At 46.8% G+C, this 22,561-nt stretch overlaps 1 protein-coding gene and 1 pseudogene across 3 annotated transcripts in view; one reads left to right on the plus strand and one right to left on the minus strand.

The window, feature by feature from the left end:
* The window catches only part of LOC119384009 (uncharacterized), a 51,239-nt gene that overhangs the window by 12,439 nt on the left and 16,239 nt on the right, over positions 1 to 22,561 (minus strand). For all 3 annotated transcript variants that reach the window (XM_037652290.2, XM_037652291.2, XM_037652292.2), the window contains exon 3: positions 7,487 to 7,708. The gene's annotated coding sequence lies outside the window, so the exon portion shown is untranslated. The remainder of the gene's footprint in view (positions 1 to 7,486; positions 7,709 to 22,561) is intronic.
* Positions 1,325 to 7,690, plus strand: LOC119382187 (tigger transposable element-derived protein 6-like; annotated as a pseudogene).

Raw genomic sequence — 22,561 nt, forward strand, 5'->3', positions numbered from 1 at the left:
GCAAGCTCAGCAGCGCATAAACTTTTATGGCACAAAATGTTATCACGGGGTATGCACTAATCGGTAGGCACAGGATGAACGACCACGGCTTATGCGGTCAGAGAATACGTTAGGCTCTATGAGACTCGGTCAGGGATTCGTCGCAATTACAGTGCACTCCTAATAAACGAAACTAGGTTAAACAAAAATGCCTTATTAACGGAATTGAACAGGATCATTTTGCTGGGTTTACATTTTTGGCACAGTAAAATTCTTCGGTTAATCGAAACACTACTTACTGGTCACCTACGGTTAAATGGCACAAACGCCAAACACAACACAGACTTGCCCATACCAAAAGGAGTCTCACAACCATGGAATGTATAGCCAACGCCATCGCCAGACAAGACAATCCAGTAGCCATACTGATTGTGCTGCATCAGGGGCTGTTAGCTGTGTCAGACCTACCTGCGTGACTAGATGTGGATATTTCGGCATGATAGAGAGCACGAAGAAGCGGCCGCATCAGGCACTCTCGCTTGAAAAGAAGCTCGAAATTCTTAAAGAGCTTGACTGAAGCACCTGACCAAGACGTGTGGCAAAAATGTTCAACATCCCGAAGTCGATGCTAGGCAGTTTTAGAATAGCATATGCTAAGTTAGCGTTAGCGTTTGCAGCCCGCTATTTCCATCACTTAACGGGAGCCTGCAAGCGGTTAGCGTACGACGCATGCGCAGTTGCGCGAAAAGCCAACGCAAGGCTTTGCGTACGCTATTCTAAAACTACCTGCTGTCGCGGATCTTGAAAAACAAACACACAATCAAAAAAGCCGTCAAGAATGGGACCTTCCCCTCTAAGCAGATACGGATGTAGACGATGCCTTACGAAGAACTAGAAAAAGTTCTTTTCGTTGAGCTCAAATTTTCCAATAGGCGGACCCATTCTGGAGCAGAAGATGCGAGAGATTGCCCTGCAAATGGGTGTTGAGAACTTTGCCTTAAGTGATGGATGGCTCGGCTGCTTCAAGAAATGCCACAGCCTTGTTTGCAAGGCAATTTCAGGTGAGAGTGCTGCAGTAAATAGAGACATTTGCACCGACTGGCAATAGGGGCGGCTTAAGGAAATTTTGATCAACTATGAGCCGCGAGACGTCTTCAACATCGATGAGATGGGCCTTTTTTATAAAGTGCTTCCGTTAAAGACTCGCTTTCAAAGGCGAAGCCTGTTGCGGTGGAAAACACAGTAAGGATCGCATTACTGCGCTGGTGGGTGCAAACATGGCAGGTGATAAACTGAAGCTGTTAGTAATAGGAAAGTCAAAGCACACACATTGTTTCAGGGCGTTCGACACCTTCCCGTTACATACAATGCTAACGGAAGAGCCTGGATGACCATGGCAATTTTCGAAAACTGGCTATGGGAGGAAGATGCAAGATTTACGAGGCAAGGCAGGAAGGTTGTCCTCATCGTCGATAATTGCCACCCTGCCCAAGGCCAGACTGAAGGACTCAAGTCCATCAGTCTTGAGTTCTTGCCAGCCAATGCAACTGCAGTGATCCAGCCAATGGATGAAGGGGTAATTCAGAACCTAAAAGTTCATTACCGCAGACAGCTGCTCCATCGGATGCTGCTTTGTGCAGACACTGACAAGTGCTACAACGTAGATTTGTTGGCAACCATTCACATCTTGGCCCACGCCTGGGAGCAAGTACAGGCAACAACAATACAGAGGTGGTTCCACCATGCGGGCCTTCAAGCATGAGAACCAGTACCTTATGAAGCGGAAAGCCCTGCTGATGCTGACGCTGATGTAGTATTTAATCAGGCCGTGCCCTCTGGCCCTTTGAGGAACTGATTGCCGAAGTGCAAGGTGAAGATCAACCTTCCTCCAGTGATGAATGTGACGACATCGTTTCCAGTGCAGTGGCGTAACCGGACAGTGCAGCTAAGGAGGCTTTTGAACTTTCGCAGCGCTATTTTGAGCATGAGGGTTGTTGAGAATTTCTGTCTAGCTTGTCAGGCATGGGTGCTTACCTTGTAAAGAAGCAGCTCATGCCAAGCAAACCATACTTCACTCCTTTTTTTTTTTCCTTACTCATCCCGATCAGTAAGCTAGGGTTGGTGCAAATGAAATAAACTTTTTGGTTCATGAAATATGTGTACCTTGCTTAAATGAATATAGCAGCGATGGCGTAGTGGTAGAGCATCAGCCTCGCATGCAAAAGGTCCGTAGTTCGAACAATTGCCAGACAATTCCCAACCGGATTAAAAAAAAAAATCCACGTGATGATGGAATTGTGTAAAAAGGCCTGGGGTGCAGCCTCACTGGCGACCACAGCCAGCAATGCACTCCCTCACAAGAGCAGGACTGGCCACCCTGGTGTAGTACTTCGCCACTACCTCCCACATGAATACACCAATTAACCCTCGGCCCTCAGTCCCCAGTGGCTGCGAAGCAACTGACCAAGGCGGCGGTCAGACCTGCGACGCAGCAGAGGGTGCTAAGAATCTCTGGGTCCGGACAGGCCGCCATTGGAATCTGAACTTGGCTACGTATAACGCTAAAACTTTATCTAGTGAGGCAAGTCTAGCTGTACTATTCGAGGAATTAGAGGGTGTTAAATGGGATGTAATAGGGCTCAGTGAGGTTAGGAGGCCACAGGAGGCTTATGCAGTGCTGAAGAACGGACACGTCCTATGCTATCGTGGCTTAGCTGACAGAAGAGAACTAGGAGTGGGGTTCCTTATTCATAAAAATATAGCTGGCAATATAGAGGAATACTATAGCATTAATGAGAGGGTGATATGTATCGTGATTAAGTTTAATAAGAGGTACAGGATGAAGGTGGTACAGGCCTACGCGCCTACATCCAGCCATGATGATCAACTGGTTGAACGCTTCTACGAAGACGTAGAATCAGCAATGAGTAAGGTAAAGACACAGTATACTGTACTGATGGGCGACTTTAATGCAGAAGTAGGCAAGAAGTAGGCTGGAAATCATGCAGTTGGGTAATATGGCATTGGCTCTAGAAATGCCAGAGGGGAGCTACTAGTAGAGTTCGCAGAACACAATAATTTACGGATCCTGAATACCTTCTACAGAAAATGCGCTACTCGTAAGTGGACGTAGAGGAGTCCTAATGGCGAAACTAAAAATGAAATAGACTTCATAATGTGCGTTCACGCGGGCATTGTACAGGATGTGGAAGTATTAACAAGATCCGATGCAGTGACCATAGAATGGTAAGATCTAGAATTTAACTAGACTTGAGGAAGGAACGGCAGAACCTGATACACAAGAAGCCGATTAATGACCTAGCTCTGAGAGGGAAAGCACAGGAATTCAGAGTTTCACTTCAGAATAGGTACACGGCTTTATCCGAGGAAACCGACCTTAGCGTTGACGCAATGAATGATAATCTGACTAGTATCATTAAGGAGTGTGCAGTGGAAGTCAGGACACTGGTAAGCTATCCCAAGAGACGAAAAACCTCATTAAGAAACGTCAAGCCATCAAAGCCTCAAATGCAACAGACAAAATAGAGCTGGCGGAGCTTACGAAATTAATCAATAGGCGTAAAGTAGCCGACATAAGAAAGTATAATATGGAGAGAATTGAGCATGCTCTAAAGAACGGAAGAAGCCTCAAAGCTATGAAGACAAAACTGTGCATAGGCAAAAATCAGATGTATGCATTAAGGGACAAGGAAGGCAAGGTCACAACCAATATGGATAGAATAGTTGAGGTAGCGGAAGAGTTCTACAGAGATCTGTACAGCAGCCGAGACAGTCAGGATGATAACGTAAGAAGCAGTAATAGCCCAGAGAAATCTGACATCCCACCAGTATTGACAGGAGAAGTAAAGAAAGCACTAAAGGGAATGCAAAGAGGCAAAGCCGCTGGTGGGGATCAGGTAACATCAGACCTGTTGAAAAACTGTGGAGAGATTATGTTAGAAAAACTGGCCACCCTGTATACGAAGTGTCTCTCGACGGGGAGGATACCAGAATCTTTGAAGAATGCCAACATCATCTTGATCCATAAGAAAGGGGACGTCAAGGACCTGAAAAATTACAGGCCTATCAGCTTACTGTCCGTTGTATACGAGCTATTTACAAAAGTAATTGCTAACTGAATTAATACGACATTAGAGTTCAAACAACCAAAGGACCAGGCAGGATTTCGTACAGGCTTCTCAACAATAGACCATATTCATACTATCAATCAGGTGATAGAGAAATGCGCGGAATACAACCAACCCCTATACATAGCCTTCATAGATTACGAGAAGGCATTTGATTCGGTGGAGACATCAGCAGTCATGCAGGCACTGCGGAATCAAGGCATCGACGAAGCCTATATAAACATAATAGAAGAAATCTACAGCGGATCCACAGCCACTATAGTCCTCCATAAAGAAAGCGACAGAATCCCAATAAAGAAGGGCGTACAGCAGGGAGACACGATCTTTCCAATGCTATGTAATGTGGAACAATCTTGGCAGAGAACAGCGCTTTGCGATAGGGGGCGACACAGTGGAAGTTGTAAAGGAATACGTCTACTTAGGACAAATAGTAACCGCAGAGCCGAACCATGAGAGTGAAATAACTAGAAGAATAAGGATGGGTTGGGGCTCATTCGGCAAGCATTATCAAATCGTGAATGGTAATCTACCACTATCCCTCAAGAGGAAGGTATATAACAGCTGCATCTTACCGGTACTTACCTACGGAGCAGAAACCTAGAGACTTACAAAGAGGGTTCAACTTAAATTGAGGACGACGCAGCGAGCGATGGAAAGGAAAATGATAGGTGTAACTTTAAGAGACAGGAAGAGAGCAGAGTGGGTCAGGGAACAAACGGGGGTTAAGGACATCATAGCTGAAATCAAGAAGAAGAAATGGATATGGGCCGGGCACGTAGCACGTCGGCAGGATAACCGGTGGTCATTAAGGGTAACTGACTGGATTCCAAGAGATGGCAAACGCGTGAGGGGGAGACAGAAAACTAGGTGGGTAGATGAGATTAAGAAGTTTGTAGGTATAACGTGGCAGCAGAAAGCACAGGACCGGGTTGATTGGCGGAACATGGGAGAGGCCTTTGCCCTGCAGTGGGCGTAGACAGGCTGACGATGGCTTAAATAAAACTTCTGATACATGGAACAGTTTCTTGATCCCCTTCGAGTTCCGTTTAAGAGGAGCCTACTACGTTTTAACCGTTAGCACGTTTAAAATGGGTACATATAATGAGGTTTGACTGTATATAGGAGACCAACCAAATGTGCCTACGTAGTTTCGTTTAATGGGAGTCCACCGTATATCCGAATGTATGTTGTACCAGGATCCGTAATATACAAAGCTCTACCAGTGGAAGAGATAGGAAAACCAGCATAACGCCACAAATTGGTAAGTAGTATCTGAATGTTAGCTGGAAGCAGAGAAATTGTAACAAGGTTATACCGTAGTACTGTAGTCTGCCACAGCACATCATACCAGTATGATAACATGAAAAATCCTCGGAACAAGGGGTGTCGTCAGAGCCTTGAAGAAGACAAGTCAAAACATTTGCCCCAGCGACACCCCGTGTTCCAAGGATTTTTCATCGCTTCAAGGTTCTATCTTCCCCTGAACTTCTATTTATAGTATGACAACATGCAGTGCAATAACATCTCAGAAGGTCTTTGAAAGGAAAAGAATACAATCATACTGCAAGTCTCAAAGAGTGCCCTTTACATAAACTACACAGTTTTCTTGCCATTCAAGTTCTGTTTACGCATACTATGCCTAAAAACATACCTAAATTTACGCAGGCATTAAGAAGTAAATGTCCAACACATAGTCTCACACATGTACTGAATAGGATGATGGCCCCCACTCTCTGCCAGAGAAGAAAACGGGAGCTGAAGGCGTGCTTGGCTTAAGTATGATAACTGTGCCTGCATTGTAGCGCAGGACGGAGAATGAGTAGTACAACCTGTTGGAGGAGTACAATGCAGGAAATTTAGGGAACAAAGGGCCTCTCACCAGATCTTGTGACAAATCAGTTACACACTGGAATTTGCAAGGTGCTGCCTAGCACACTGAGGTGCTGTCTAGGGAAGGTTTTATCGCAAGATTTTTCTCAAGTTAGTTCACTATTGGAGGAATTACAGGAAGTTGAACCAGCCTATTGCCATGCCACCAGGACAGAGAGCCACTGTCAGGTGAGACCATCCCCTTCTTTGCCATAGTTACAGCTGGCAAACAGTGAAAGTTTCGTAAATTTGCCCGTGTGCTAGGAGCATGTTCTGCTATACCCAAACTTTTTTTTCTTTTTTCTCTATTTAGCCTTGCTGCATATTTCCAGTGGAGGAACTCGTGCTTCATAATGGCTTACAGAGCAAGTCGCATCCCACAGTTGGTGACATTGCAAATGGTGCATTACAGCACGACTTCGACTCTGGAAGCACAGCTGTCTCGCAAAGGGCACACACTTTTCCATTTCAAATTTTGGCCCATTTCCATTTGACTGAGTTGTTGAATGCTCTATACTTTCCAGAGCACAATTGCCCACTGCTTGACCAACATGCCATGGTTGTTTGTTTGCAATGCTCGAACCTAGTGAGGGGCCTTAATAAAAAAAAAATACTACATAAGGATGAGTCCACTCAAAAGGATGGAAAAGTTGGGTATGGTCGCAAAACTGAAGATTATAGTGCTCAGGTTTTTGTCCCTCCGCACTGAAATGTTCATGTATATGTCCTGTCTGGTCTTCCTCCTTGTCCCTTAGCACTCAAATTTTCAAATACAGTAGACTCTCGATAAATCAAACTTCAGGGGACCTCAGGATTTTGCTTGAATTATCAGAAGTTCCCACAAATATGACTCGGGGCAACATACCAACTGGCGTTGTGATGTTCATTGTTTTTCAGTGCTGCAGCAACATCATAGACAGCTCTGCATGATTGCCAGTACAGTAGTTAGATGTCAGCGATAATACTGATACTCGTTATTATACAATGTGTGCACCGGTGTGTAATTAAGGGACAAAATGTGTTGCGTCCCGTGACAGTTGCTAGCCCCTTCAATTCTTAGGATGCTTTCTCGCATCACATCAGTGTAGTACTGAAAACTGACCTTAAGAAGGGTTCGGCATGCGATAGACCAAGGTCAAACCATTTCATTTTTTTTTCTTCCTCAGTCAGCATGTTGGTGCGTGTGGTTCGGCTAGTTTGGCCGTTTTGTAGGCAGGCAATCTGCTTTATTTGTGACTGTTAGTAACATGAAGACGCGGATGTTCAGCTAGAAGCAACAAATTCAGCAGATATTTCCAGGCATGAACGAGCAATAAGATTGAATCAACCGAATGTTTGCAATGAGGGAGTTTGAATCAAGCAGCTTTAAAATACATTGAAAATGTAGCGGACCAACCAAAAGTTTAAGATTTGTCTGAATTAACTGGAAGTTTGAATTATCGAGAGCCTACTGTATAATATGTTATAATATGTCCACTCCCTCACCATACCTGAACACAGCGGTGCCTGGTGAGGAGACAGTGGAGCAAGACAGCAGCGTGGTTGGCTGTCCAGGTGGCGCCACGGGGCATGTTGTCATTCTCAAGGGCAGTGATCGCAAGGCGGCCCGGCTCAACTTCGTGGATCTCGACGGCCAGAGACCAGAGCCATTCGTTAATCATCGGCAACATCTCCGACACAACACGGCAGGTTGAAGCCGGCACATCTCTGCACTGCAAAAGACAACAGCAGTCGATTATGAGAGCATCTACACGTGCCAGGTCTCTCATCTATCATGTACAGACACAGGTAGGGGCATTAAATTCAGAAAAGAAAGCCTGGTATCTATTTGCAATCACAACCTTGTGCATATTGTTCTCAGTACAATATATAGCACCTGCCAGTAATATTTTGGTCAATGACCTGTAATTAGTTCATTATAATTATCCAACTTTACAAGTACTGTCCTTATCACAAAGGGTCAATGAGACATTTGTGGGCATTTTTAAGAGACATGTAACTGTGGGACTTAGAGCAGCATACTAACAGAAGCCTTTACTGGTTGATAAAGCCTGCAAAACGAAAAATTATACTATAGAGTATGATGCCGACCACAGAGTAGTGCCCTCAAACAGGCTTGTTGCAAGGTAGCAGAACTAAAAATTATGCAAGGAAAGAAAGAAAAACTACTAACTTGGTATTTTTTTTTAATTTTGAGGGCTTTCTTTATCAGTCAGTTAAAATTAGCATGCAATTAGTACGGTGCTGAACACATTGCAGTTAGAGATCCCTTAAATATGCCTATAACTGCATCTTTTACCCCTCGATAACTACGACAGTAAATATAAAGTAACTACTATGAACTAGTTATGATTAACCAATGTATTACTGGTAGACGCTCCACTGTAGTGGGAACAATATGGACTAGGCTACCATCACATAACGTAATTCTTGTTGTTTTTATTGCAGCAGCAATTATATAAACAATCCAGGCTGATTTCCGCTGTTGCTGTCACTATGAGGTTTCGACCCAAGCGTTGTATGTAACATTCAAATTTGTTGCTATCGCATTCATTGCTTCATGCTTAAGCTGTGACGTCTTCTTCTCTTTTTCTTTTTTTTTTGGGGGGGGGGGGGGGGGAGACAGACACATATGGAGCTGGACAACGCAGCATTCTTGGCTACATGCTTCTTGCACGAAAACTGACCACCTTCAGCAAGTTTGAGGATTTGGAAACATATAGTCATGTAATTTGATGTTAAACATGGTTCCAAAGTGCTGTGGTCAGTGTCCCCGAGATATTCTGATGCCATGACAGAGAAGACATTTTCTGACATTGCACAGTTATCTAAAATGATGTTGCTCATTAGAAAATATGCAGGAATGCTCCATAGATTTCTCTGGCTGTGCTCACATGTGGCAGCTACAATGATCAAGGGACAGAGTGAATCGATGCTTTGTGACGTCATATATGCATCTGTGCCTGTGCATGCCAAAACAGAAGCTGGTCCATAAAAGCAAGTGTTATTTGTAAACTATATAAGGCATTGCACTACTTCAGTGTCACTTGATTATGGGGTTGAGGAGGGGAATGCATCAGAGGGGTTGGGCCTTTATTTAGGACAACAAATTTACGACTGCAAATGTCATAATGGGAATAGCTTGAAAGGAGACTATCAACCAGCTCTCCTGGCTGTGTGCTGCAATAAGGGCAGACCGTGTCCTTCCTACACACACTACACATAGTACTAGTAATCTCACGAGGCATCACTGATCTGCAGGACGGTCCACCTGCAGTGCTGCACTGCCAATGTAATCAGTTGCCATTAAGCAGTGGGTGATAAGAAAAGCGCAGAATCCATTAAGAAGAGGGCACAGCTATGAAATAGCAGCCCTCTTGTCTCCCCAAATTCTTCCACAGAAGTCTAAACCAGCAGCACATGCTCGCTTGCACCGTGTAAGCCTAGCCTCACCAAGGTCTATGTACTTGGCATCATTCACCTGCTCAGCTTTTCCACTGGAAAGCTCATCCTTAAAGGACCCCTGACACCAAATTTGGAAACTCAAGATGCTTGTGTTCTTTGATAGTCCTGCATGCGTTGGCACTTCGGAATGAATATAACTAATAAATGTTGCCTTTAAGATATTTTAATTTGGCTTTAAAGTAAGTGTGAGTGCTCATCTGAGTTTACAGCACCTCGCGACATCACCACTCGTATGACGTAGACAGAGGCCCCTTATGACGTTCCACAAAAAAAGTGAGTATTGTCGACGTCACAGAACATTCACGGGGCGCACACGAAGCCACGACTGGCACCCAACGAGGGCATTGTTGCTCGTCCCTCTCGCTCTGTTTTCGGGCTGCTCTCAAGGTGGTTTTGGCTGCTTACGCCAGGAACGCTTTTCTTTTTCCTGAGGGGGACACACTGAAAGCACCCACATCTTTTCATTCTTCATTGCGTGCGGGTCCGCCGATTTGAAAACTGCATGTTCAGCATCATCGAAGCTTGAGCGCACGAGGTCTCAGGCACTCCCCCGCTGTGGGGGCACTAGTTTCTTACAATTTTAGAAGGGCGTTTTGAAGTGACACTAAAATCGGTAAGAATTAATGATGCTAGCATTAATTATACAATACATTCGAGCATTTACGATTCAGTTTCGGTATTAGCAGACACGAGGCTACAAATTACAGTAAAAAAAGTCACAAACAAAAATTTCGCTGTGAGGGATCCTTTAACTTCAACTCTGACCATCTTTGAAACTATGGTGTTCAGTGTCAAGGGTGGCACTTTGAATCCTTTGCAATGTCAAGTTTTTTTCTGCATGTGCTGCTTGTAAACTGCCTCGTGAATGCCTAGCTTTTCCAGAATGAAGAAAGTCTTGGACTTTCTTGATGCCACTTAGAAGGTACGGCGACACAGCAGCACTGCAAGGGTCACTCTCCTAACAGGGGTGAGACGGCGGTGACTAAACTGGGAGCAGTTCTTGGAGCTGCAGAATTTCTGTTATGGAGCAGAGGAACCTTGATTTGGAGCAGTTAGCGACATTTAATATGTCATCCTAGGAGCTTGAAAAAACATGGCTGATCCCTCCGTCATAGGAATCGGTATAACATGAAAGTGAAACGTGTCTACACAGAAGTAGTGCTTATCGTGTAGTCATATGTGATAGCTTGTAAAATGTCTATTCGTGTTTAGCAGCTATAGCACCGACTGGCGTGGATGCACCCATGCTGACGCCTAGTTTGTAGAGGTTTTAGCTTGAGCCGCAAACGCGTGCGTCCCGCTGGCCTCTGTCTCGCTCCACCGTGTCCCGTGTCGAAATCGTGTCCTTTCTGCAACGCGTATTGCAGCAGTTTTGTTAGTCGGTGCTTTCGCAGTCGAAGTAGTCGGCGGCGGAGAAATCCCGTTGGTGCATGTGGGATCTGCACTACTCCAATGAGCCGACGCACGCCCACACGAAGCGAAAGGCAAAGAGCGTAACAGCGTCTAGGCTGCCTCGGCGACGCCAGCGCGGCCATGCAGTGTCCCTCGTTGGTATCGAGACGCTTTAACCACGATCTCCGATATCGCACGCAATCTTGGAGTAAGCGCTAGTAAGTGTCGATCGTGAAGCATTACTTCTTTTCAGCTCTCACAGACGGCGGCACCGCCCCGCTCCTCCCCACCTACCTACACCGCCAGCGGAGAGCGCCGTGCGAGAGAGAATGTGTGACAGATAAAGGCGCGTTCGTGCGGTGTCCAGCATCTGCAAGGTAGCGTAGCTGGTTTAGCATCGGGCTCTCACCGTCGCGCCCGCAACGTCATGGGTTCGATTCCCAGCGGCGGATCTTTTTCTTGGTTTTTTTCTTTCTGACCCGTTGTCGTCCATTTTATGAACATCATATCCGGTAACGGAAGTACTTGGTGGACCTCGGCATAAAACACTTTCGTTTTTAAAAACAAATTTGTAGCAACTTGGAGGGACAACTACATATTTTAATTGGCTTAGAACACATATAAACTGAAACAGCCTTTGAAGAAAGTTTTTTTAACAGATTATCGCCAGGTATGAACTACGCTACCTTTTTACATACCACGCGACCTATATCTAGCTCGTGTAACAAACGACATATGAAATAATTGTAAAAAAGTCCTGGAAAATATAGATTCACCTCAAACATTTGAAGAAAAAAAAAACAAGAAAGCATCACACTTATCAAAAATATAAAAAAATTGTGATTGCACACGAATTGTACTTACATAGCAGTAGGTCTTTGCTTAACATCGGTGATATTATTTAGCAGATTATTGCTTTGGATTTTCGTGTGTCTGCCTTGTCTGCTTATTTAGCTTTTCAAGCTTCCCAGGAGCTTCCTGTAGGTCAGTGTTACCATATTGAGGGACCATGGTGTTAATCTTTGTCAGGAGCACATCACTATAAGCTCCTTCAGCTATCTGCTCGGCCACACGGTTGGCGTAGCGTCAAGTGTCCTGCACGCCTTTAAAGGACGACAACCAAAGTGCGCTGCATCACCTTTAAGGGTGCGGCGCGGGTGGCAAAAAACCACACCGCACGAACTCCTCAAATGCGCGTATGTTACTGCAAGAGTAGTGCCATTGTAAGCGTACTGCACGCTTTTATTGGAAGACGACACAAACGAGCTTCACATAGCAGTCTGCTGCCGCCTTCTCATGCCAAACCGCTAGAGCAGGGGTTCTCAAGCTTTCTGGCCTTAGGGAACCCCAATGGCTTTTCCAGAGTGCCGCGAAACCCCTTTTTCTTGAGCATGAAGACAACCGAAAGCAAGAGGGAAGGAGAAGAGGGGGAGCCTCAAGCATTTTCACCTCCATCAAAAATGCGGCCGCCGCGGCCGGGATTCGATCCCGCGTCCTTCGGGTCAGCAGTCAAGCACCAAATTCTTGCTTTTGAGGCTTTTTTGGAGCAGCTCAGCGCAATTTTTCTGATTTTTAAGCTTAAAGAGCAGCTTGGCACAGGAAAACGGAATCGTATAAAAAATGCGCAATATGCGCAGCTGTCTCACCCCTGTCCTAAACAAGTGGTCGCCAGAAGAAACAAGACTGCAAGCAAAAGAATAACAACTGCATAGAGACACACTTATCACAGCAGGGCGTGTGTGACGCTGTGAGCATGAGGTGCACAGCAATAGCTTTTCATGTAAGCAATGAATGACCTCACTATAGCAGCCTATTGCCTCATGAATCTCCTGGCAAAAGATTTTTCATATCTAACATATAAGCAGAGTTACAGAGATTTCTCACAGACTCTGAGAGCTTTCTTTCTGTTTTAGCTTTCTTTTCTATCTCCCCCTTTGGCTAAAAGTTTCTGTGCCGTTCAGTGCATTCGTCCTCTGTTTGGAGGACAGAGGGGATCAATGCACAAGCGCATAGGATTGGCTGCCGAAGTATAAGTCCCTGCATTGGAGCACAACAATGGCCTGGCGGCCACAGTTTTGTTCTCTGGGTCCCCTCCCACGCTTCGTAAAAAACTCTTCTCAACACCAAGCATGGACTTAAGCACTTGTCATCAAACTCATCAGCTCTCCTTTCACCACATCAACAATGGCCCCCCGGCACCCGCTTTCCTCCACTCCACTTTCCTCCTTACTTGTTTGAACGACCACTGAGAAAAACTTTGTTCTTGTCTTAATTATTCTAGTCTTGGAAAAGGTCAGGCTCTGACTGAGACATCTGACGTAACAAATGAAATCTGCTTGAATTGCCACCTCTGACACGTATGCTCTTGCGGCAACTGAAGACATCCACCCACTCTCTCAACTCTCTCTCTCTCTGTCTGTCTCTCTGTGTGTGTGTGTGTGTGTGTGTTTGTGTGTGTGCGTGTGTGCGTGCGTGCATGCGTGCGTGTGCGTGTGGGTGCGTGCGTGCGCGCGTGTGTGTGTGTGTGTGTGTGTGTGTGTGTGTGTGTGTGTGTGTGTGTGTGTGTGTGTGTGTGTGTGTGTGTGTGTGTGTGTGTGTGTGTGCAGAGCGGCCACCAACCTAGTCATCTAAAGAGGGGGGGGGTCTAAGTCTACCCCATACATTGACTTAATAGGGAGAGGGGCGCCTATGTAAATGAGTGAAGTTTCCTGGAGTCTAGTAATTAATAAGTAATAAGAAGTCGAGGCATACACACAGAAGCAGAAAGAAACATTCAACATTCTGGCTGGAGACCCAGACAAGGCATCAAAATATTTCATTTTGTCTGTACACATGTGCTGCATTTATAATGTCATATACCTATGTATGTATATGCGTGTGTACACGAACAAGTATGCTGGTTTACCCACTCATTAAGTAAAACACCTATGAAAGGCTTTTGGTGTAGCGCGATAGGAAAGACGGACACAAGAAGGCACAAGGAGCACCACACAGCGCTTGTGTGCAGCGCTTGTGTGGTGTTCCTAGTGCCTTCTCGTGTCCGTGTTTCCTATCGTGCTAGACCAAAAGCCTTTCATATGAGTAACCAACAAGCCCACGTTGCAACCCTCATAGTAATACAGCACTAGCTATATGTCACAATGTAATGGCTAACATGCAGTGCCCTCGCGCGGCTCTGTTGCTTTGTGTGTTGTGGCGTCATGCCTGAGGTCTGAAAGATGGCGACGCGGGAAAATAAAGAGTCAGTTTTGTTTGGGCTCTCGTAGCGCTATGTCTTATTTTTGCTATCTAGTCTCCGGCTATCTCCCGGCCATCTGCACATGCATCAACTGGCGACGAAAATAAAAAAGAATGTTCTCGTGAGTTCCTGCCGCTGCACCATCCTTCCAAATGCCAAATTTCGGCAATCTTGAGCCTTTCAAGGGAGGAGGCGATGGCTGGCCCTGCTACGTGGACCGGCTGAAGGCATTCTTCACGGCGAATGACATCGCTGAAGACAAGCGAACAGCCGTCTTCATCAGCTGCTGCGGGCAGAAAACGTATGCATTGCTTCGCAATTTGGTCAAGCCTGACCAGCCAAGTGACAAGACGTTGGACGAGATTCTGTTGGTGCTAGGAAACCACTACTGCCCGAAGCCTTCTGCTGTTGTGCAGCGGTTCCGTTTCAACTCGTGCGTTCGCGCTGAAGGAGAGTCCGTCAGCAACTTCATTGCAGCGCTGACGAGCCTTTCTGAGCACTGCAACTTCGGTAAAGAGCTTAAAAACATGCTCCGCGACCGCGTCGTGTGTGGCATGAACAACGCAGACGTCCAAACAAGATTGCTGGAAAAAGCGGACCTGACTTTCGAAGACGCAGTGCAGACCGCCCAAGCAATGGAAGCAGCAAAGAAGGATGCAGGGGAGATAGCACAAGCTCACGCTAGCACCTTCTTTTCCACCCTCCGCGTCTCGGCAGCGCCAGTGGGCGTGTCCTGTTATCGCTGCGGGGATGCACACCTGGCGTCCGCTTGCCGGCATGTGAAGACCGTCTGCAGTTACTGCCACAAACGCGGCCACTTGGCGAAAGTTTGCAATACGAAACGAAAAGACGAGCAATCACAGAGTGACGGGTCTCCCAGGCCGCGTTCGTTCGCAGGCCGAAGTTCACTGTCGGCGAGCAACCGTCATCGCGTAAATACTGTCCAGGATGAAGCCTCCACTACAGCTTCGCCCGCCTAAGTTTTCGACATGTGGTTAGTTGACTACACCAAGGCGCCTCCACCTTTCACCGTCAGTGTTGAAGTTTGCGGCAAGCCACTCCGCATGGAAGTGGACACGGGGGCGAGCGTCTCAGTCATTGCCAAGTCGCGTTTGCTACAGCTTCTACCTTCAATTCCGGTGCAGCCGTCTCAAGTATTTCTGCGAAGCTATTCCGAGGATTTAAAGAAGGTACAAGGCAAAGCTGATGTCCATGTAAAGTTTCATGGCAAGGAGGCTCACCTACCGATTTTTCTGGCCGGAAACGAATCACCCACTCTGCTCGGACGCAACTGGATGCAAGAATTGGGCATCGGCGTCTCCGACGTTGAAGTGAACATTCATGCACTTGCTGATGTGAAACACGTAGTGCAAGATCACACTGAAGTGTTTGAAGAAGGTTTGGGTACGTTCAAGGGTGCGACAGCTTCACTACATGTACCTTCAGATGCTCCACCACGGTTCTTCAAGCCACGCCCACTGCCGTATGCTTTGACAGATGGAGTCACACAAGAAATTCAGCGATTAATAAGAGATTCCATCATTGTTCCGGTGAAGACAGCTAGGTGGGCTGCCCCAATTGTTCCCGTGACAAAAAGGGATGGGCGCATCAGAATCTGTGGGGACTTTGGTGTCACCATTAACCCAGTCGCGAAGGTGGAACGCTACCCTATTCCAAGGATTGAGGACTTGTGGACTGTGCTGGCTGGAGGTGAGAAATTTACAAAGTTGGACTTGCGTGACGCATACCAGCAAGTCGTCCTGGATGAGGCCTCTAGAGAGTACGTCACGATTTCGACGCACATGGGGTTGTTTCAATACACCCGCTTACCTTTTGGGGTCTCATCTGCTCCAGCCATTTTTCAATGCGAGATGGAGAACTTGCTCAGGGGTCTGCCACATGTAGTGGTCTATTTTGACGACATTCTCATAACTGGTGCAAATGATGCCGAGCACTGTCGCAACCTCCGTGCGATGATGATGATGTGTGGTGTTTAATGGCGCAAGGGCCAATTGATGGCCAAAGAGCGCCAGTTCATGAGACAAAGGATATGAACAATGGTTGCGGTAAGTAGCTGTATAGGGGCCTTAAAATTCCTCGCGCTAAAGGCGGGTAAAACATATATATATATATATATACATTAAAATCATGAGAGTGACGTGAAATATGTGTAGTGGAATGAATGACAAGTGGTCGCAAGAATAAAACTATGAAGATATGACATCAGCACCATTGCCTAGTCAGTGCCCTTGAGACCAAGGGCCGCGAGGCAAGTGCTGTCTTTAAAGTATTCACCGCAGCAGCGACCTCTGTTTAGAGGCCGTGCTATGGATCACCTTGATATATGACATGAAAACTGGGTATATCGTTTAAAAAAGCAGACAGTGACTGATATGTAAAAAGCGGGTCCCTACCGATGAACATTGAAGGGTGAAGTGGAAATTGCTGTCGGTAGGGTAATGAAAAGTGCTTTTTTCTGATAGCATCGAGTTCCTTGCACTGGATGAGGACGTGAAGGACCGTGAGTGGCTGACCACATCTATCACACAAAGGTGGCGCGCCACCGGACAGAAGGTGTGTGTGTGTACTGTATGTGTGACCAATCCTAAGTCTGCAGAGTGTAACTTCTGTGTGGCGTGATTTTGATACTGGCGGCCAATTACCCAGATGCGGTTTGACAACGTGTAGCTTATTTCGTGTATGCATATCCCATGTGGTTTGCCAAAAGACTCTGAGCTTTCTTTTCAGGACGTGTTTTAGGTCTAGTGGGGGAATAGCTAAGGATGTATTGTGACTGTTTTCGTGGGCGGATGCTGCTAGCTGGTCCGCCAACACGTTGCCTTGAATCTCGCGGTGCCCTGGCACCCAGCAGACTCCGACATGTTGTTTGAGTGCGTAGATCGTGCTTAAAAGAGAATACAGCGAGACAAAGACGGGGTTTTTGTGTCTTTTCAGACTTTTTAAAGCTTTTACCACGCTTAGAGAATCTGTGTAAATCACTGCCTTTTGTAGTTTTAATTGTTGAATGTGTTTAACGGCTGCAAGTATCGCGTAAGCTTCTGCCGTGAAGATACTTGATTCAGGGTGTAGAATACCGGAATCTGTAAAGGATGGCCCAACGGCTGCGTAAGACACAGAAGTATTGGACTTTGAGGCGTCCGTAAAGAATTCTGCACAAGTGTATTTGTGTTGTAGTTCAAGGAAGTATGTACGGATATGTGCAATAGGCGCGTGTTTCGTTACTTCCATGAAAGAAAGGTCGCAGTCTATAAGCTGCCACCGCCACGGCGGTAGTTGTGCAGCGGGAGCCAATAGACAGTGTTCGAAAAGTGGCACACCCGTTTCCTCAGCCAAGCCCCTCACACGGAGTGAGTAGGGCTGTCGCACCGAAGGACGGTGGTCGAAAAGGGCCGAACTAGATAAATCATTTATTGTGCTGTGTGAGGGGTGTTCTTTGTCTGCGTTCACTTTGAGATAGTATAGAAACGACATGTAGGATCGCTGCAGGTGGAGCGACCACTCGTTCGATTCGACGTTGAGGCTTTCCACGAGGCTGGTGCGAAAAGCACCCGTAGAAAGACGAATGCCCGAGTGGTGGACAGGGTCAAGCATCTTCAACGCGCTTGGTGTCGCAGACTGATATATTATCGCCCCATAATCCAGGCGCGTGCGTATGAGGCTTTTATAAAGATTCATCAGACACTTCGTGTCACTACCCCACGTAGTGCGTGACAACACCTTTAGAATATTCATGGTTTTTAAGCACTTGTTCTTTATATACTTTATGTGTGATATGAAGCTTAGTTTCGTGTCTAGAATTACGCCGAGGAATTTATGCTCCGTTTCCACAGGCAGCCGCTGACCATGCAGATCAATGTCCGGATCGGGATGGAGGCCTCTCTTTCTTGAGAATAATACACAAGTACTTTTTTGCGGGTTAAGGCTGAACCCGTCTTGTCTGCCCATTTGATTACCTTGTTTAAACCAAGTTGCACCTGCCGCTCGCACATTGAAAGGTTGCAAGATTTATAACCGATCTGCACGTCGTCGACATATGTGCAATAAAACATATTCCGTGGAATACATAGACGTAGGGAATTCATTTTTATAATAAAAAGTGTGCAACTCAGGACACCACCTTGCGGCACGCCAGTTTCCTGGACAAATATTCGGGACAAGACATTACCCACTCGAACACGGAAGGTGCGATTGGACAAATAGCTTTCGATTATGGTCAACATCTTTCCTCGGACACCTAAGTGGGATAGGTCTCTTAATATTCCAAAGCGCCATGTGGTGTCGTAGGCCTTTTCCATATCGAGGAACACCGAAAGGAAGAATTGCTTGTGAACAAAAGCGTCGCGAATTTGTGCCTCGATACGGATAAGGTGGTCAGAGGTAGATCTACCCTCTCGAAAACCGCACTGGTATGGGTCAAGTGATTTGTTTGCTTCGAGGAAATGTATAAGTCGGCAGTTTATCATCTTTTCAAACACTTTACACAGACAGCTTGTTAGTGCAATGGGCCTGTAGCTCGCAACGGAGGATGGGTCCTTGCCCTGTTTTAGAATAGGAATAATAATGGCTTCTTTCCAGGGCGAGGGGATCTCACCGGAAAACCAAACAACATTATAAAGGGACAGGAGGATTTTCTGTGTTTCAGATGGCAGGTGTTTCAGCATTTCATATACAACACGGTCGGAGCCTGGGGCGGAATTATTGCAGCAATTAAGCGATGCTTGTAGCTCAGCTATGCAGAAAGGTTCATTGTATGCTTCGTGTTTTGCGGATTTACGGTCTAGTTTCTCTTTTTCGATTCTTGTTTTGTATCGTTGGAAAGCTTCCGTGTAGTGTGACGAGCTCGACACCTGTTCGAAGTGTGCACCTAGGAAGTTCGCCTGGTCTTCCAAGCTGTCACCTTGTGTGTTTACTAGGGGAAGTGAATGTGCTTGTCGGCCTGCTACCCTACTAACCATGTTCCAGACTTTAGCCTCCTGTGTGTATGAGTTAATTCCCGATAAAAATTTCTGCCAACTTTGTCTTCTTGCCTGTCGGCGAGTTCTCCTGCCTTGTGACTTGATGTTTTTAAAACTGTCCAGATTCTCGGCTGTCGGCGAGTCCCGAAGCAGCCTCCATGCTTTATTTTGTTTTTTGCGCGCGTTTCGACACTCAGTGTTCCACCATGGCACACGTCGTTTGCTGGGCAGTCCAGCTGTTTGTGGGATACACTTCATTGCAGCATCAATCAAAAAAGCTGTAAAGTAGTCTACAGCTTCATCGATGCTTAAAGCACGCATGTTGGTCCAACTTAAGAGAGCCATTTTACGAAACTGTTCCCAATCGGCTTTGTCAATTTGCCATTTGGGAACCTGTGGAGGACATTCATTAGCTATTGGGGTGGTCAGAACTATAGGAAAGTGATCACTTCCATAGGGATTATTAATGACCTTCCATGTTAGTAGGGGCAGAAGTGATGGAGATGTGATGCTGAGGTCTATGGACGAGTATGTATTGTTCGCGAGGCTATAGTATGTTGGCTCTTTTTTATTCAAGAGACATGCGCCGGAAGAGAAAAGGAACTGTTCAATGAGACGTCCTCGCGCGTCGCAGCGAGAGTCACCCCATAGACCACTATGTGCATTGAAGTCCCCAAGTACCAGATAAGGATCTGGAAGTTGATCTATTAATGACTGGAATTCATGTTTTTGGAGGTGGTAGTGGGGAGGTATGTAGAGAGACCAAATGGTGACGAGTTTGTTCGCAAGAACTGCTCGAACAGCCACTGCCTCAAGGGACGTTCGAAGTGGTAGATGTGTGCATGCTACTCCTTGATTAACTACAACAGCTACACCACCGGATGACGCCACGGCGTCATCTCGGTCCTTCCGAAAAATAATAGAACTGCGTAGAAAGTTGGTATGTTTGGATTTTAAGTGTGTTTCTTGTACACACAGCACCTTTGGTGTATGTTTGTGTAAGAGTTCTTGGACATCGTCGAGATTTCTAAGCAGTCCTCTGAGGTTCCATTGTATAATTTGTGCTTCCATATTGGATGTTAGGTAGTGCTGTGTGTACAAAAAGGAAGTGAGTGTTGTTTAGGTCGAAAGTTAAAGCTCAAGTTGCAGGGCCGTCGTCGGGCCCCATTATCGGCTTTTTGGTTTTCTTAGCGCGCTCCAGGGAGCTACGCCGCTCTTTCGGTGCCAAGGGCACCGGAGTTGTGTCCATTGCCTCGTTTGAGGCACTGGACGCCCGCGTATGCGAGCTGCTGGCTTGTTTGTCCGACCTCGCCTGGCGAGGCGTGGTCGTGAGACCCGACGACCCTGGAGTCGCCGGGATCTCTGGCTTGGCAGGTGGAGACTTCGCCTGGTGTGACGAAGTCTTGGACGCCACCGAGCTGGAGGGCGGTGTGCTCTCCTTGGCCTCTACGGTGCCGGAGCTTGTAGTGGCCGCCGGTGTGGTCAGATTCAGAGTAGGCGGGGCAGCCTTCACTGCTCCTACCATGGGGGCGGGTGGCGTTTGCCTCGGCACGTTGCGTGTGGTCCGGGCAACCGCGATAGGCCGTTGTGGTGCTGCCCCCCGTCGCACCATTTCGGCAAAGGATGTTCTTGGTGGAAATGACGATGAAACTCGCTGTCGTGCTTCGCGGAACGTTATGTTTTCTTTCACTTTTATCGAGAGTACTTCTTTCTCTTTCTTCCAGGCCGGGCAGGCCCTGGAGTACGCAGGGTGATCACCTTCACAGTTCGCGCAGCGAGTCTCATCGCCAGCGCAGTCATCAACAGAATGACCCGTCGTTCCGCATTTTCCACAAGTAAGCTGTCCTCGGCAGCTCTGAGACGCGTGACCAAACCTTTGGCATTTAAAGCATCGCCGCGGGTTTGGAATGAAAGGCCTTACAGGGAGTTTGACGTAGCCGGTTTCAATGTTTTCGAGTAGTGTGTTGCAGGCAAAAGTAAGGATCAAATGCTTGGTCAGTATTTCGGTGTTGTCGCGCCTTATCTTGATTCGTTGGACATGAGTGACACTTGAGTCTTTCCATCCGTCTAGTAGTTCTTCATCGCTGAGGCCAATCAGGTCCTCATCGGACACGACACCTTTGACACTGTTCATACTTCGGTGTGCGCTCACAGAGATCGGGAAATTTCCGAAAGCAACAAGGTGTGCCAGTTTGTCGTACTGCTGCTTATCTCGTACTTCTAGGAGTAAATCGCCAGCTGCCATTCTTGTGACTTAGTAACCAGTTCCAATTGTTTCTCTGAGACATTTCGCAACGAGGAATAGCGACATCCCTCGTGCTGACTTAGTTTCATGTTGACTGTGTATAACATGGTATTTGGGAAATGATTGTTTCTGTTGCTGAGATATGGTTAGCGTTTCATCGGTGCGCCACCGTTTGAGGGAGCGATCAGTTGGTGAAGGGACAATATGTGCCATATAAGACGTGAAAATTTCGGCAGCGATGGTGGCCACCCACCACCGAGCCCAACAAGGGGACGCTACAAGGTTGGATAACGCTTGGAGACGCCAGCCATGCATCGCTGCTATAACCTAATATATCTAACCAAGGTTGGTTATTTACACCAGGTTAACCCTTGCCGCCCAGAAAAATGGAAGTCAAAAGAAGTGAGGAGGAGACAGGACAGATCAAAAGTGACAGAGAAAGACGAAGATGTGAGGGCAACCTCCGTGCGGTACTAGGCAAACTTCAAGAATCTGGCCTTAAGTTGAAACTCGAGAAGTGCCACTTCTTCATACCCCAAGTTGAGTATCTCGGGCACATTATCAGTAAGGAAGGCATCTCTCCGAACATGGACAAGGTGTCTGCCATTCTGCACGCTCCTGTGCCCCAAGATGTCAAGGAACTTCAAAGCTTCTTGGGACTCGTCAACTTCTATCGGCGTTTCTTGCCCAACCTTTCTGCAATTCTCCGTCCATTGCACTTGCTTCTTGGTGATGGAAAGAAGTGGCAGTGGGGAAAGGACCAGCAAGATGCTTTCACTGCCTGCAAGCATCTGGTGACTTCAGCTCCAGTTCTTGTACATTTCCGCCCAGACAGGCCTGTATGTCTCAGCTGTGATGCATCACCTTATGGTATAGGCGCAGTTTTGGCGCACAAAGATGCTGATGGCCGAGAACGTCCAATTGCTTTTGCTTCTAGAAGTTTATCAAAAGCAGAGCAAAACTATAGTCAACTTGACAAGGAAGCACTGGCCTTGGTGTTTGGCGTGGATCGGTTCCACCAGTACTTGTGGGGCATACCGTTTGAAGCACACACTGACCACAAGCCACTTCTTGGACTTCTGGGTGCAAACAAGCCTGTTCCTGTGCAGGCTTCGCCAAGAGTGGTCAGATGGGCCCTGAAGCTCTCCGCGTACAATTACAAACTTGTCTACAAATCTGGCAAAGAGCTCGGGCATGCCGATGTGCTTAGTAGACTGCCGCTGCCCAACGATTGCACTGCATTTCCTCG

The sequence above is a fragment of the Rhipicephalus sanguineus genome, chromosome 2 (genome assembly GCF_013339695.2).
Source record: "Rhipicephalus sanguineus isolate Rsan-2018 chromosome 2, BIME_Rsan_1.4, whole genome shotgun sequence".
NCBI lineage: Eukaryota > Metazoa > Arthropoda > Arachnida > Ixodida > Ixodidae > Rhipicephalus > Rhipicephalus sanguineus.